General features: G+C 39.5%; 1 long non-coding RNA gene across 1 annotated transcript; it reads left to right on the top strand.

Moving 5' to 3' along the window:
* Positions 1–2,495: 2,495 nt before the first annotated feature.
* LOC120503798 lies at positions 2,496–14,004 on the top strand. The gene is made up of 3 exons (XR_005627839.1): positions 2,496–2,906; positions 9,911–10,136; positions 10,797–14,004. It is a non-coding gene; the product is annotated as an uncharacterized LOC120503798 (long non-coding RNA).
* Positions 14,005–15,366: the final 1,362 nt, after the last annotated feature.

The following is a 15,366-nucleotide window of genomic DNA, read 5'->3' as shown; positions in this document are numbered from 1 at the left end:
TATTTGTTGTATCCCCCTCTGTGTAAGTGATATTGGGTTCTATATAAAGAAACAATAAAAACGTATGCTGAGCACTAATGGCTGTGCCGTTTGCCTACACAGGCACCACGCCACCAGTATTTAACTCACTGCTTTGTAAAAGCACTGGAAGATCTACTGTAGCTATAAAAGGCAAAGCAAAAACATACACATACACAAAGTTTTTTGCCTTATTTTTTTTTTCCTTTTTCTAAAATACTGTGAAGGAACATGCTGCTGTATTACATAGGTTTTTGTTCACCATTTAGTTGGCTCACGAGTTTTGGGCCTTGTAAAAGTGCAATGCAGTCAGGCAGTTTCCCTGAAATGATAAAATCAGAAAAAAATATTCTGAACACAGTGCAAGAAGTAAACATATAGACATGATTATGGAAATATTTAATCATGCACTGTGGCTACTGAGAAGTTTCTTCCATTCCCTACCTCTTCACTCTAAAGGAGCCGAACAAAAGGCTGTTGCCATCCGAGTTCATTTCTGCAGCCTCCTGGTTTTATGGACAAATAATTACTTTTCACAGAGCAGAATCAATCCCATTATGAACCTCCAGTATTCAAATCTGCATTTGGGACAATAGTGGAGCTCCAGACAGTTTATCTTCTTTAGAAATGAACAAACTCATGCACACACTCCTAAAAATTTGATCATTATAAATAATTAGAATCCTATTTACCAGTCAGGGTTTGTGCTTTTTAATTTACATTGGGGAGGCTCTTTCTAAGGTATTTTTTTGTGAAAATATGTAAACAATTCTCTCTTATCAGGCTTTAAAGAAAATTACAGTGTGCAAGGAAAAGAGGAAAGTGAAGGGGACCAGGAGGATTTAGCAAGGTGCTTCTCCTAACCCCTCACCTGGGTTTTGAGGTTATTGTGAACAAGCTGAAAAGAGGAGTCACAGCAACCTCACACACCCCCAAACCACAAATGCCTTAGGAACAAAAACTGACATCAACCCTGCCACGGAAAAGAGCCATGAGGCAACAAGGGAAATAAAAACTGAGCAGGGTGGGTGGGTCGACTGAAGGGGCTGTGAGCAAGAAGAAGGAAGAGGGGGCAGCATTAAAAGAAATATCAATCAGTTGGAGCATATTCACTTTCCTCTGCACAGTAGATTCTATCAGAAGAAAACACTGAACTTTGTAGTGTTAGCAGCAGCTGAAATTTAGAATTATTGTTTCCTCCTAACAGAAGACTCATTTTCCACGGCCGCATTTGCAGCATAATAAGCTTTTTGTTATTTTTTCAATTAGAGTCAATTGACCTAACAAAATGGTTGGCAATTAAGTGATTTTTGTAATGGTCCGGGGGTAATTTAGTCGAGCTTGTCAGCTGTGTTTCATGAAGCCGAGATGTCTTTTTTTCCCACTGCCTCTCTCTCTCCCTCTCCCTCTCTCTCACTTACTCCCTCTCTCTCTCAAGCATAATGGCTCATAATTTCAAAATCTTTTCCTTCTGTTTCCCTCACAATAATTCGCAATTACAGGAAGTTGTTGGAGGTGATTTTTTCCTACCTTGCTTTTTGAGTCAGTAATTTTAAATAAAATGTACATACTTGTAAAAAGGGGGCTATTACAGAAATCACTTTTTGTGTAAACTCAATTATTTTATGAATAGTGACACCAGTTTCTGCTGGGTTCAACTCCTAAAGGCTGATGTATTATTATTTTCAGGGTAAAAGGTGTTGAACATTTAGAACACTTTTTCAAATCAAACCAGTATTCAGGAAGGTAAACAACAACTTAAACGATGAGAAGCCTTGTAGTAAAGCTGACAGGTATATGAGAAGAATGAAAGCCATTAGGACATTTATACAATAGTCTGCAGCTACTGGACTTTTTCTCCTGATATGATTTAGGAAGAAATTCCTCATTTGTCTAATTGATTCATTTTCTTAAGACAACATCTGGAGCTCCAATTCATATTAAAGTGCTGTAGTTAGATCTGATGACTACATCAGATGTTCTTTCATTTGTATTCTTTTTATTATCTGTTTTTGCAGCACACACAGGCTGGAAACTGAAGCCACGCACCCGTCCACCAGTGAATCCGGAGACTTCTTAGCATCTGCCTGCAAACGACTGTCTTCTAGTTTTTTTGATTTTTAAGTCCTTTTTTCTAATTCCCAGCCACGCTCTACATTTCCCCTGTGTCTCGAGCCTCCCTCCCAGCCCGCGGGATGCGAGGGATGCGAGGGATGCGCAGCTGCCCGCGGCGCCGAGCGCGGCTGCGGCCTCGGCAGCCGGCAGAAGGGGGCGCTGCTGCAGCGGAGCAGGCGGCACCTCGCCCGTGCCCCTGCCCTTGTCCCTGCCCTTGTCCGTGTGCCCCTGCCCTTGTCCCTGCCCCTGCCCTTGTCTGTGCCACTGCCCCAGCTCCTGCCCCTGCCCTTGTCCCTGCCCCTGCCACTGCCCCAGCTCCTGCCCCTACCCCAGCTCCTGCCTCTGCCCCTCTCCCTGCCTTTGTCCTGCCCCTGCCCTTGTCGCCGCCACTGCCCCAGCTCCTGCCTCTGCCCTTGTCCCTGCCCCTACCCTTGCCTCTGCCATTGTCCGTGTCACTGTCTTTGCACTTGCCCCTGCCACTGCTCCAGCTCCTGCCCCTGCTTCTGCCCTTGTCCTTGCCCCAGCTCCTGCCCCAGCCCTGTCCTTGTCCCTGCCCCAGCCCGTCTGCCTCCTTTCCCGGCCCCTGTCCGTATCTGGCAGAACCCTGCCACTGCCCACGTCCCCTCACCTGGCTCCCTGATTCCTCCTGACCCACGCCCGCCTGGCCATGACCCTGTGTCCATGTGACCCTTCCCATCCCAAGTTTACAGCGGAAAAGCCTGTCGGGCAGGGCTCTGAGGTGCAGCTGTTTTAGCCCCATGCTGCTTTACAAGGTAGGGCAGTTGACACCGGGCTGGGGGCTCTGTCACCTATAGGTAGAAAAGCCTCTGCACTGAGTGCTGCCAGCACGGTTTTGCAGATGAGAAGGGAGGGTGCTGGGTTTTGGGGGACTTTAGTGTTTTGTTTTGCTTGGGGGTTTTTTGTTTGTTTGTTTGTTTTGGGTGGTTTTTGTTTTTTTGGGTTTTTTTCCTCCAGTGTTGTAATTATTTATTGGTAGCTGAATTTTATCGATTTAGTATCTTAATTTTCCTTGCCTCACATTCCTGGAGTTTTGAATCACATTTTGAGCCCAAATCTGAGGGCCAAATTCTGAAGCATTTTTACCTTCCTCTTTCTTTTGCCTCTCCTGCATCCAGCATCTCTTGGAACTGGGCTGTAAAAGACTGGCCTTCCATCTTGCCTACTGGGGCAGTAAGATCTGTGTGCATTATCCTCAGTAAATATTACTTTTACATTTGGATCTCTGCTCATTTCCCTTATGACCCCTGACAGTCTTCTCCTAGGGTTTGATTATAAGTCACTATAGTCTGGACTGTACTGGAGTCTCGTAAGGCTTCGATTAATCCACCGCACCTAAGCATTGCTGTGACTATAAAAGGAAAAGTTATGATTCTGAATAAGCATCGTGCGGAAGAAAGAAGCAAAAGCATAAAGTATTAAACTTTCATCCAGCACCATAGGAGAGATGTAGTTATTAAATTTCAGCTGCTTATCAAACTGATATGAAAGTCATTTTGCATGATTGCTTTGCATCCTCGAATCTTCTGCTTTTATTTGCAGTGCATCTCTGCGCTTTCTTATTAGAAAAATACTCAAAGGATAAAAAAGCTGATAATATTATTCAGTTTTGACAATTAGGTAGAAAAAACATTTTAAGAAGTGCTTTTTTTATTGCAGCTAGTAATAATAGTGGTGGTCCTCCTGGTAGCAGTCTCTTCTGATGCTACCCAGGGTGATGCTAGCTTTACCCTATAATGGCCAAAGCCCTGATGGTTATACTGATAAAGCTGCTAAGGAGTGTGAGTCAGGATGTCATTCTCAATATCACAAACAATGTACACAGCCACAGATTATTTTGTCTTCAGAGGGTACACAGTTTATGGCTTTTTCACTCCCTCCTTTCTGTTTTGAGATTCACAAGTGGGCTGGGGCTATTGCCTGTGATGAGTGGGGCAAGAGGACTAGTACCTTCCCTGTCCCGGACTTGCCTGCAGCTGCTGTCCATTCCCTCAGGACCACTGTCACGTTAGCCACTTCAGCAAACCTATCTCTGTCTATTTATAATCAATCTCCCCTACACTTCAGCTGCCCGGCAACTGACTTTAATTATTACATCCCCACAATGTGGTTCCTTTCCAGTTCAGCTTAATCTGCTCCTTATGTTTTGCGTGTGAATTTATGCAAAGCTATAAGCATTCATGGGAATGTGGAGCCCTTAGAAGATGAGAGCAAATCATCCCATCTCCCACAACTCTCCCTTTCCCCACCATGGGTTTCCACAACTTCATGCTTGGTTGTTTTGTTTTCCAGTGTTCCAATAATTTCTTCAGTATTCTCTCTGCCTTCCCACTATCTGTCAATGCTTCCCCATCTCCTGCTGGGTTTTACTCCTCTATGATTTAATTCAGTCTCAGCAACTGTCACAAAGCTGATGGCTCCCTAGCATTTATCTCTTTATCTTTGGTTGCTGCCTTCTGTCCAGTCCTTTTTTCTCAGACTATCCACTCATATCAGTGTCCAGATGTCTGGTCATAAGGCCAGGACAGCAAAAATGTGACCTCTTTGAGCCGTTGTTTCTCCACAATTGTACAGAATTATTTCTCTGTGGCACAATGCTGGAGACTATTAGCACCATACCTGCTCTTCACAGTTTCTCTTCCAGATTTAATTTCTACAAATCAAGTCTCTGTTTTTCCAACCTTTACAAAATATATCTCTGTTATATTAAAAGACCCCCTTAGATCTTGCTGTCTAGATTTGAGTTGTCATCCCCAGGCTATGAAAACTTTTTCCCCAGGCTATGGAAACTGATTTTTTTTACCTCTCCAGACAGCAATTTGCCCCATTGCAAGACAGCTCAGAAGAGCAGTCATATACTTCTAGATGCTGAAAAGATCTGGAAATGTAGTTTTCCTCCCTGGGGGTGGAATTCCTGTGACTATCCTCATGTAAAGCATGTCTTTGAATTAGCATTTAAGCTGTCCTGAATTCAGGGTGGGGTAGCTCAGATTGTAACTCAGGGGGTAATTTTTTTGATCCCTTAGTGGCAACAAATACTTTCCCTGGTACTCAGCCACCCATCAAAACCTTGGTCCTCAGAGCAAGTTCTAACTTGCCATTAGGGAGCAATGCAGTTGTCCCAAGGAGGTGCAGAAACTGGAGTGATCTTGGCTGGAAAAAGGGATGAATTATAGGAAATACTTCAGCAGAAGAGAGGCAGAGTCACAGTGTTAGGAAAAATATCCTGACAGTGAGATGTGCTAAGCTGGGAGGGGGAAGGACAATGTCTCCTTTGTAGGATTCATCATCAGAATAGATTTATTATTGTGTTGTCCAAACTACTTTACAAATTCTAAGATATGATTGTATCTTACACCTTGGCAAGGAACAGAACAGATGTCCTTATAAAGGACAATTTAATCAAGGAAAAATAACAATTAGGCAGGAATTTGCTAAAGGAATCAGTAACTGTTAACTCATGGTCAGCCCAAAAATGTAAAAACTATCTGGCCAAATTTTGCCTTGCTGACCTCTGACTTCTCAAACTCTACATTTCAGTCTTATATAGTTTTTGCACCAAATACCACTTTACAGAAATAAAGTAAAAAATATCATCCTATTTCACTGTCTGTGGGCTAATATTTTCTCTCTGAAGGTAGATAACTCCATTTTCAACACAAAAATCAAAGGCAGGTCACATGTAGAAAATATATATAATGTCCTCTGCAGAGTGCTTTAACATGCCCAGCAGTATATTCCCACTTTATTCCTATAAGAGTAAAATTACAGTGTGTAGCAGGGCTGGCACCACGCTTCCATGCCGTGCAGACATTAGAGCAGAGGGAATAATTCACAATGAATAGTTTAGTCAGTAAGTTTAGCCCTTTTTCTGCCTATGGGATCTCCATGGGCAGACTGAGGTTTCCTTGAGTTTATTATGCAAAAGAATTCAAAGAGATCCTTTTTCCTCTCTAAGTACTTCTAATTGCTCAGGAACACTTTTCTGTGAACATTCCCCAATCACTTCTTGAGCTTTGTTAGATATGACTGCTTTGATGAGTCACATGGTGTTGATTTATTTTTCCAATGTATTGAGTGTGCACATACTCATGTGTGTGAATCTAATACCCAGTTTCCATCAATACTTATGCATGCTGTTCTGAAATTCTCAGTGAACAGCCACAATAGTAATTGAATCCTACAAATGTCCCTAGAAAGCAAACACAACTAGAAGACAGTATGGGTGAGAGGAATCCATTTGCAAATTCCACTAAATGAAAATGGTTGATAGCAATCCATTTCCAAATTCCATCAAAGGCAGGGTTTTTTTAATAGCATTTAGCCAGCTATAGTAGATTCTGTGAAAAATATTGTCAACTCTCTGCTTTCCATTCATTTCATCCTGTGCTTCTCTCTTGTCATGAAGTAGCTGTGGGAAGGAAATAATAGCAAACTTCTCCTTCTCCTTGCCCCAACAAAAAAAAAGAAAAAAGAAAAAAAAAACAAAACAAAAAAAAAAAAACCCAAAGCAACAAAAACCCCCCCACAGATTTAAAATAAATATCTTTGAGCACCAAATAACTATCTCCTATTTTTCAAGCCCAGACTTAATACACTCCAGTTGTACCTGGGAGGTCTAGTTTGTTCAGCACCTATTGCCTCCAGGATGAGGATTCAATTAAAAAATAGAAGAGATAATATGATGCTATAGGGACAAAAATACTTTTGAAACTCTACCCAGGCTTTCTGTAAATAGAGGTATACTTCTTTGAAAGCAAACATTTCCTGTTAAAATGCATCAGCTTTCTATTCTGTGATCCTCCACTCCACATTATAATAGAAAACATATAATGAAGCATAAAAACTATCAGATGAGGAAAATGCACCTTCAATGTGAATTTCACCTCCTAGCTGCAAGGCTATCCTCAAGAACCTCAGTGTAGTTGCAGACTGTTGCTACAGCATAAATTAACTAATCCTCACTAAAATGCCAATGGTTTTCTAGCAAAAGTGAGATAGTTCCCTTTCTTCATCTGGACAACTAGAACAATGATGTGAAAAATCATCACATTTTTCTACTCTACTCTCTACTTTCTAAAACTCTACTATGTAGTTTGTGAGACAAAAAAAAAATTATCCAGAACATTTATATTGTGCAATATTTCTTGTGCACAGAGCACTGGATGGGTGACTTTGCTTACTTGCTGAGAGATCTGGGTCGTTCTGCAAAGTTTCTTTTGGAATGGGAGATGAACAGTATGAGGGAACAGCAGTGTACAACTGTGAACACTTCAGCATGCATTATTGCTTTTCATTTCAAAGGGATAAGAAGTGAAGCCCAGTCCTTTGGATGTAGTCCTAGTACTTGTTTTGCTCAGAAATTTTTGGTAGTTATTGAAACAGGGCTGTTAAAATTAGTGAATAAATTCCCTATCTAATCAATAGAAAATCTGAAAACCTTCCCATTAATTCTGCCAGATTGGGCTTTTATCCATAAAATTTATGTTTCATTTACACTGGTTAGGCAAACTGGAACTCCACTCTCAGGAACAGGGATGCATTGTAATCAATAGCATCTTTAATCCAGGTATTTTGCAGTTTTTGAGTGGTGAAATTCAGAATGTCACTGCTTACTTTAAATTTCATAGCTGCATTTCCATTGTGTTTTGGAAATATAGGAATTGAACAAGCAAAAACAGCATTGTTTGTTATGATCTTCACACAGAAGTGGTGGAAGGCAGTTACCTTCTGCATAACCTGTTACTATGCATGGATTGGAAAACGATTTGAATGGAAGTTACAGTTCCTTTGTTAAACAGTGCAGTGAAATCAGAACTCAGGACTAGTTATTTTTGTTCAGGCTTAGTAGAGGTGGATGGAAGAGATTTCCTCTTCCTTTTAGCATGTAATATTTTTCTCCTTTTCTTAGCTCCCTTCAGGTAGCATTCATTCACACCTTTCGTCACATTTCTTACGCTTGCGTAATCAGATATCCAACTCCTGCTCATTTAGTTATTCTCCTCAAAGCTGGGGATATATATACCATATCTATATGGTATATATATCTCTTACGCTTGCGTAATCAGATATCCAACTCCTGCTCATTTAGTTATTCTCCTCAAAGCTGGCGATAGTGACTATACCCACTTGTTCCTCCTTAATCAGAATCTAAATGTTGCCATGTTTCCAAATTTTGTGGCCAATTTCATACATCATTTTCTGGACAAACATAATTTTTTCAGTTTTTTTCCATAATTTTCAGAGATGGAGCATGTACACCTACCAATAAGTGTGTGCTTATTATCTCCCTGTCTAAAGTGGCTTTTTTTGTTGTTAAGCACAAGCTCTGCCCACCACCCCCCGCTCAGAGCTTTCCATGCCCAGGTTCCTTACACTCTTTCTTTTCCATCTTTAGGTGACTTCCTGTATGAAGCTTTTTCCTCCTGCTGCATATCCTTTGGGCTACATCAGAACCAGGAGAGAGAGATGGTCTCTATTAATATCCAGAGATCCAGCCAACTCCAGCAAGCAGGGGCAAAGTCCAGCTCAAGTTATAGGGCTGCATATCTTAGAAAATATGGTGTAACTGTGCAACCTGGTTGAACATGGACACTCTGACAAACATAACAAGCCTCCAATAAGCATAAATAAATGTTGTTGGGGTTTTTTCCAGAACCTTAAAGTTTGACCAGTTTTTGAGACTCATTTTCATATTGAAGAGCTGTTAAAGAAGCAGCTGAGAGGTATATTTATTTTTAAACACTGGTTAGCAACATATTTTCCCTAATCTTTTTCTCAGACTTGAATATTCACCTGAAACAGAGCCATACAGCAGAGAACTTCTGACCTGAATGTTAAATTCTGGCAAGGCAATATCCACTGCTAGTAGATTTTGCCAAATAAAATTTCCATCCACCGTAATTATAGACCTGGATATTTCAGAAAAAATTCCACGCTAAAGAAAGAAGCTGTAATAACAATACTTGAAAATTAAGTTATCTAATTAATTATCAAATACAAACAGGATCATTTCCTTTCTCTGGGCTTGGCCTATCAATATGTAGCATTCCTTAACCTACGGTAAAAATTATTATCTATCCATCTGAATTTTAATATTTTAATTTCTTATCAGAATTTATCTGAAGGTAAAAATCACCCCCACTCTTCCGCTGATGGGGTGAAATTTTATCACTATAAGCAAGAAATATGAAGTGTACAAACTGTAGGTCATGGAACATCCCTTTGAGAATATCCTTCTGGGCATTGGTCACTGCCAGTTAAAATTGATTTCAGACGAGAGAAGTACAATTATCCCCATTAAAAATCTATACAATTAACAACACTTGCCACACAGTGGAGTCTAGGTTACCATGGTACTGCTCTATCTCTAGAGTAGCAAATAACTGTGGTATATCAAATTCCGTCTCATGGTAATTGTTACTTTTTTACTGACCACCCACATGGCATTAAAAGTCTCCTGCTCAACTAATTCACCTATTTTAAAGCATATTTTGGCTATATTTATTCTCCATTTCACCTCAAATCACTAGTGTTCCAAGCACATAATGCTGGGTTTTGAAATACCCCAGAACATATATTTATGTGATGAGTAGGAAAGAGGCATTGAAGGTGGAAGAGGGAAATGGAAAAGAAACCTATTGGGGGCATGGGGTTTAGGGGAGTGTCTGAGGTGCCTCTGTGCAACAGAAGAGAGATGGGAAAGGAATGAAGGCAAATGTGAAATATGTGTATCAGTGATGATTTTCTGACTGCGCAGGAATATGCTGCTGAAGGAGACAGGAAGAATAAATTCAGCAACAGAAGAGATGAAGAAGATGGTGAAATTGTGCCTGACATTATGATTGAGCTCCAAAGGGGGCTAACTCAGAACTGAGTAGAAATTTTCCTTCCACAGACTTCTCCTACAAGCAAATAAAACCTGCCCCCACTGCAGGGAGAGCTAGGGACTGGTGGAAGATGGGTGCATGGTGAAACATAAGGAGGTATGTGAACAGAAGCGAGTGGGGAAAGAGAGAAAAAGGAAAAAAAACCAAAGAAACAGTGAAACAGGGAGGTGAGAAAGATGGGGCAGTAAAAAGCACTTTAGGACCGTCATATGCAGGAAAACAAAATGCATTCATTAGGTTGAATTTTGCACCTGAAATGGCCCTACCTTATTTGTGACTTCTGCTTAAAGATGCTGATATTCCAGCAGGGGAAAAAAAAATCTGTGACATGCTTTCAAAACAAAATACAACTATATACTAGTTAATTACTTCACCTATTTTCCACCATCTCCTCCTCCCCACCAAGATTTATAAAGTTTTCAATCCTAGGGAATGGTTTACAGTTTTCCCTCCAAATAATATTTTTTAAAACTATGTGCATTTCTCTGAGATACCCTGGTTTGAAGGACAATTTTCTAGGATGTCTCGTTTTTTAGCATCCTAGGTTCTGGTATGTGTGATATCACACAAAGTTATGTTTGGGAATGTCCTTATCAAAGGAGAAACTGCCAGATTATTGTACAGGAGAAAAGAGAATTTTGAAAGCTCCAGTAAAACTTGCCTGATAGTTGCGAGATTCAGAACATATTTCTGAACTTAACATAATTTTCACTCCAGCTTTACAGTTCACCTTTAACACATATCACCTTTTAAAAGCATTTCCACCAGCATCATGCATGCTGCCGTCAGAGTGTCAGCTGTGGCTGCGGATTCCCTGCCTTCGTTATCTGTGTGAGTGTAGCTGCTTATCGCCCGGGCACCGCCGCGGTGGCCACGCGCAGCTGGGGACGCTGGAGGTGCACCGAGAGGCTCTGATGGAGCAGCAGATCCCTGCCCGTGCTCAGCTCTGCACACACCATCATTGCCCTCAAGCAGGGCTGGGGCAGGGGGCACATTGGCTGCAGGGTGGGCTTCTGCAGGATTGGGCCCACAGCCTGTTAAAGACACACAGATAAATCTGAGCCGGACTCAGCTCTTTGGATTTATAAAGGGGGCTCTTTGGATTTATAAACAGCAATATGCTGCTGTTACGAAAGCTATTTCATTTAGTGCCATCTTACATTCAGCAATTTAATTATTCTCTTAATTATTGAAACATTCATCATAGTTTTCCAATTGATTCATGAGGGGCTGGCTGCACTTCTTTAACTCATTAATATAGTGACAGAAAATTGACAGTCTTTTTGCTAACCTCCTGTCTCTGAATGGTAATACAGGGAATAAAAAACCTTGAGGGTTTTTCGTTGTTGGTTTTTTTTTTTTAATTTTTAAAATTTGTATTATTATCACCAGCAATAACTATACTCATAAAAGCCTCATTTAATAGCAAAGGAACAGAACGATATATGAGGAAACTCTAATTGTCAATGGTTTTGATAGTGAATTTTGCAAACTAATATCTTTCTGAGACCACATTTTTATTATGAAATGGGTGATAAAGCAGAGATAATTCTAAATCCAAACACATGTTATATGAAATAGATAAACCCAAGATAAAAATTAATAGTGACCTTGCATGCTGGAATATAAGAAATATAATCAAGCATATATATCAGTCATGGCTGGAAAAAGACAGGGAGATGCCCACAGGTGAAATATTAATTTACAGAGTTTTAAAATGCATTCAGAATAAAATCTGTGACATCTTTCTTCCCTCCCTTGTCCTGATTCTGAGCATTATCATTATTGCCTGTCTGCAAAACTGCTACCTTAAAACATATTCCTAACTTGCATCAAAAGAAAGATTTCCTTTTTTCTTTTTTTCTTCTATCTCCTTTATTTACAGGCTGTTTAACTAAAGGCACAACATACTATGTCTCTATAATTTTTTTGCAACTATCTGCTATTTATTTCAATTTTATAGTTTTGAGAATGTCTGGTGCTGCCCTCAAAGACTGCTCTCAAATTCATCAGTTTTCTCTCAGGAGAGGTTGTCCAGAGTTTGAAGCATACAAGGTTTCATCTTAATGCTTATATGAGTACTTCTGCCCTTGGATATTATTCTCATCTTCACAATACTATGCAAATCGACAGCTACTTCCCTGTGCTTCCAGCTAGGACTTCTGAATATAGTGTGAGTAGCTGGAAAATAGCTAAAAAAAGCTTCAGAAATATAAAAGTTCAGCCCTGAGCATGTCTATATGTGTGTGTATATATATGGATGTGTTTGTAGATGTGTGCACTAGTCATATACTGTAGTTTGAAAAGTGGATCTGTGTAAATCAGTGCATTTATTTAGCTCTCTTACCAACTCTCTCCCTGAGTTAACACCCCAGCACACACAATGCTAGCGAAGGTGATTATCTCTGCTAGCATAATTCCTCCGTAACATCTGCTTTCGCCCATAACACTCCACTAATTTTTCCCTCATTTCATTACACATAATTTTCTTTCAACACAATCTACATGTATTAAGTGGTAATGACTTTCCAGTTAAGAGCAAATCGACGCCAAGGGACCCCCCCCTCGATTGCCTGCCGTGCCTGACTCCGGCTATTAAAGATAAATTTGGTGCCTCAGAAAGCTGCAGTAAGCTAATCAATCAATTAAGCGGTTAGGACATACATTATCAAAATTCCACAGTGCGGGGGTGCATGGGAGCATGCTGACATACTTGGTATGATTTTAGAAATAAAAAAAATTTTGAGGTTGAAAGTCAGTATTCAGTCTTGTGAAATGAAAACTCCAGCTATTGCACACTACAAGAGCAACTTTGGTGTCTGTGCTGGTACAATTTCCTCTGCAGCTTTTATACCTAGTGCAGTTTACTAGTGATACCAGAATGGAGCTGATGACACAGTAAAATCTATTTTTAAACGATATGAAGATTCTGGTGCAGAATAAGGCAATGCTATTCACAGTTAAGCTGGATGTTCTGTCCCTAAGTTGTCATTGTGTCTCTAGGAACTGCCACAGCCTTAAAACACTGATTAATATTCTGTATTATGTGTGTTGCAAAAAGGTGGTTTAAGGACAGAACGGCAGCCATCACAGCCTGTTGTGTCAAGTTTTATTTTCAACATTGCTTTAATATTAATTCTGAGTTTAATTTTGGAGAGTATTTAAAGCTAGTAAAATAGATTCTAAAATAAACTGAAAATTCTGTTGGACTTTTTTTGTTTTCTAAAAAACAGCTCTTAGTGATGTAATATCCTTTGCAGCACTGACTTATAAAACATCTTCAATCCACCCAAAAAAGTTACATTCACTAATAATCAAGTTGCATTTGAATGTAAGGAAATGGTATACACAATATCACTTACAAGATCTTCATTACTTTGTTTTTCTGTGTTATCTTATTGTGTGGTTCTTTATATGGACAAATGACTTAATCAGTTAAAGGTTTTTTAAATATAAAAGTATTTTCTCTTGCATCGTGAGGAACAGCTTGTATGCCAATATATAGCCAAATGCAAAGGAAATTGAAACAAAACCCCAAAGACCATAGGAATCATACAAGCAAATTTTATAGCTCTGTCAGGATTAATACAAAAGGAGAGATAAATAGAACTTTATAGCAGGATTCTGAACAAGACAAAACATGAAAAAAAAAGAGACATATTTTCTGAGCAATCAGTAAATTTATAAAATATGTAATATAAATGGATCATTATAAGACTTTGCCTGTTACTTTTCCTGTCAGTTTTAAGCATATTGCCTAAAGCTTTGTTATCGTAGTATTGTGGTTATCAGATGAAACGACATGGCAAAACTCCCTGCTTACTTTTCCAGAGTGTTTTCCTCACTTTCTGCAAATTACATTGGAGCATATTCAGTGCATACGCTTCTACTAGTGGAAAAAACCATAACATCTTTTTACTGTCTAAATAAATATTCCTTAGCAAAAAAGAAGCACGTTGTCAAAGATAAAAAGGTTTGTTTTGTTTTAAAGTATAATACAAATAAAGGAGGTAACTCAGTATTTTCTCTCTGATGTGTTTGCATAAGGAAAAAAAGCCCTGAAAAAACTGTAAAAAGAGCGATACAAGTGTATATGATACAGGAAAAACACTTAATCCAAGCCCTGAATGTAAAATACAATTACAGAGAGTTAATAATGGCAAATATAATTAAATAAAAAAGCTATCCACAGAGAATGTACAAGTGTATCCTTCAAAAAAACCCCAAACCATCATGTTTCAATAATATGATGCCGTGCTTTCCTTTGTGGCATTCTTCATTGACTAGGCTGATAATGAAAAGATGTCAGGGAGATTCACAGTTTAGAGTTGTATTTTCTTCCTTTCTTTTGTGCTGTTTCTTCCCATTTATGGCTGTTTTCCTGCCTTTGCTCTGTATGGAGGGTATGAAATAATTCATAGTTATGTTTTTTTGTGAGATGTAGGGCTGAATTTGACTTTATTATCATTACTAAGAGCATGCAAGTTAAGTTTACTCAGTTGAAAAAGACACAATGATGTTGTTCTTGATATAGAAACAGCTATATGGGCTTTTATAGGTTTTTTAGTGTAGGCTTCTTCTTCTGTCCTAGATTTGATAGCTTCTCTATCAGCTGGAATTATTTTTTTTCCTTCCTCATTCTCTTTTTGAAAAAAAAAGTCATTCTGATTTATCTAAAAGCACATCAAAACATCTTTATCTGTTCATAGTGAGTGAGAAATTCCTTCAGATTAAGGGGAGGGGTGGTGGGGAGGAGGGAAGAGAGGCAAACAATAAAAAAAAGCTGAGACCAAACCAGTTTGCCTTCTCCTTTTGTGCAGTGCATGTAATGACTGAACTTTTGACTTTAAAGTTTTTCTCTAGTGCAGTACTGTAGAAAAAGAAATAAACAAACAAACAAACAAAAAATATCCCCTTGGTGCTGAGACTGGTCTAAGGCAATACCTGGTGAGTGGAATTTGGTTTTTTTGGTTGTTGTTGTTTACTTGAAGCAGATAAAACACCCACCTTAAACCCGCCCTCTATTCAGTTCAGCAGCACCTCCATACTCCAATAAACCGTTTTCATTCCATCTGGCGTGCGTTTGCTCTGAAGACATTTTCCTGTCAATCTCTCCTGCCACATTAAAAATCTGTCATTACTATTGCATTGCCGCCTGGCTCCTGAGATTTGTCTGACTGCTTTATTGCTCCGCTCATTTTTTTTTTTCTGCTACAGCCGAGAAGCAGAAATAAAGGTTTGTTGTTGAAACATGGCCGCAAGGAAAGTAGGAGGCACACATCTGTCAAGGTATTACCTTTCTTCAACCAGGGATTAAGGTGTTTTA

Source organism: Passer montanus, unplaced genomic scaffold (genome assembly GCF_014805655.1).
Source record: "Passer montanus isolate IOZ18808 unplaced genomic scaffold, ASM1480565v1 scaffold27, whole genome shotgun sequence".
In the NCBI taxonomy this organism is placed as follows: domain Eukaryota; kingdom Metazoa; phylum Chordata; class Aves; order Passeriformes; family Passeridae; genus Passer; species Passer montanus.
The sequence above is the reverse complement of the archived record's forward strand: the minus strand, read 5'-3'. Positions and strand labels throughout refer to the sequence as shown.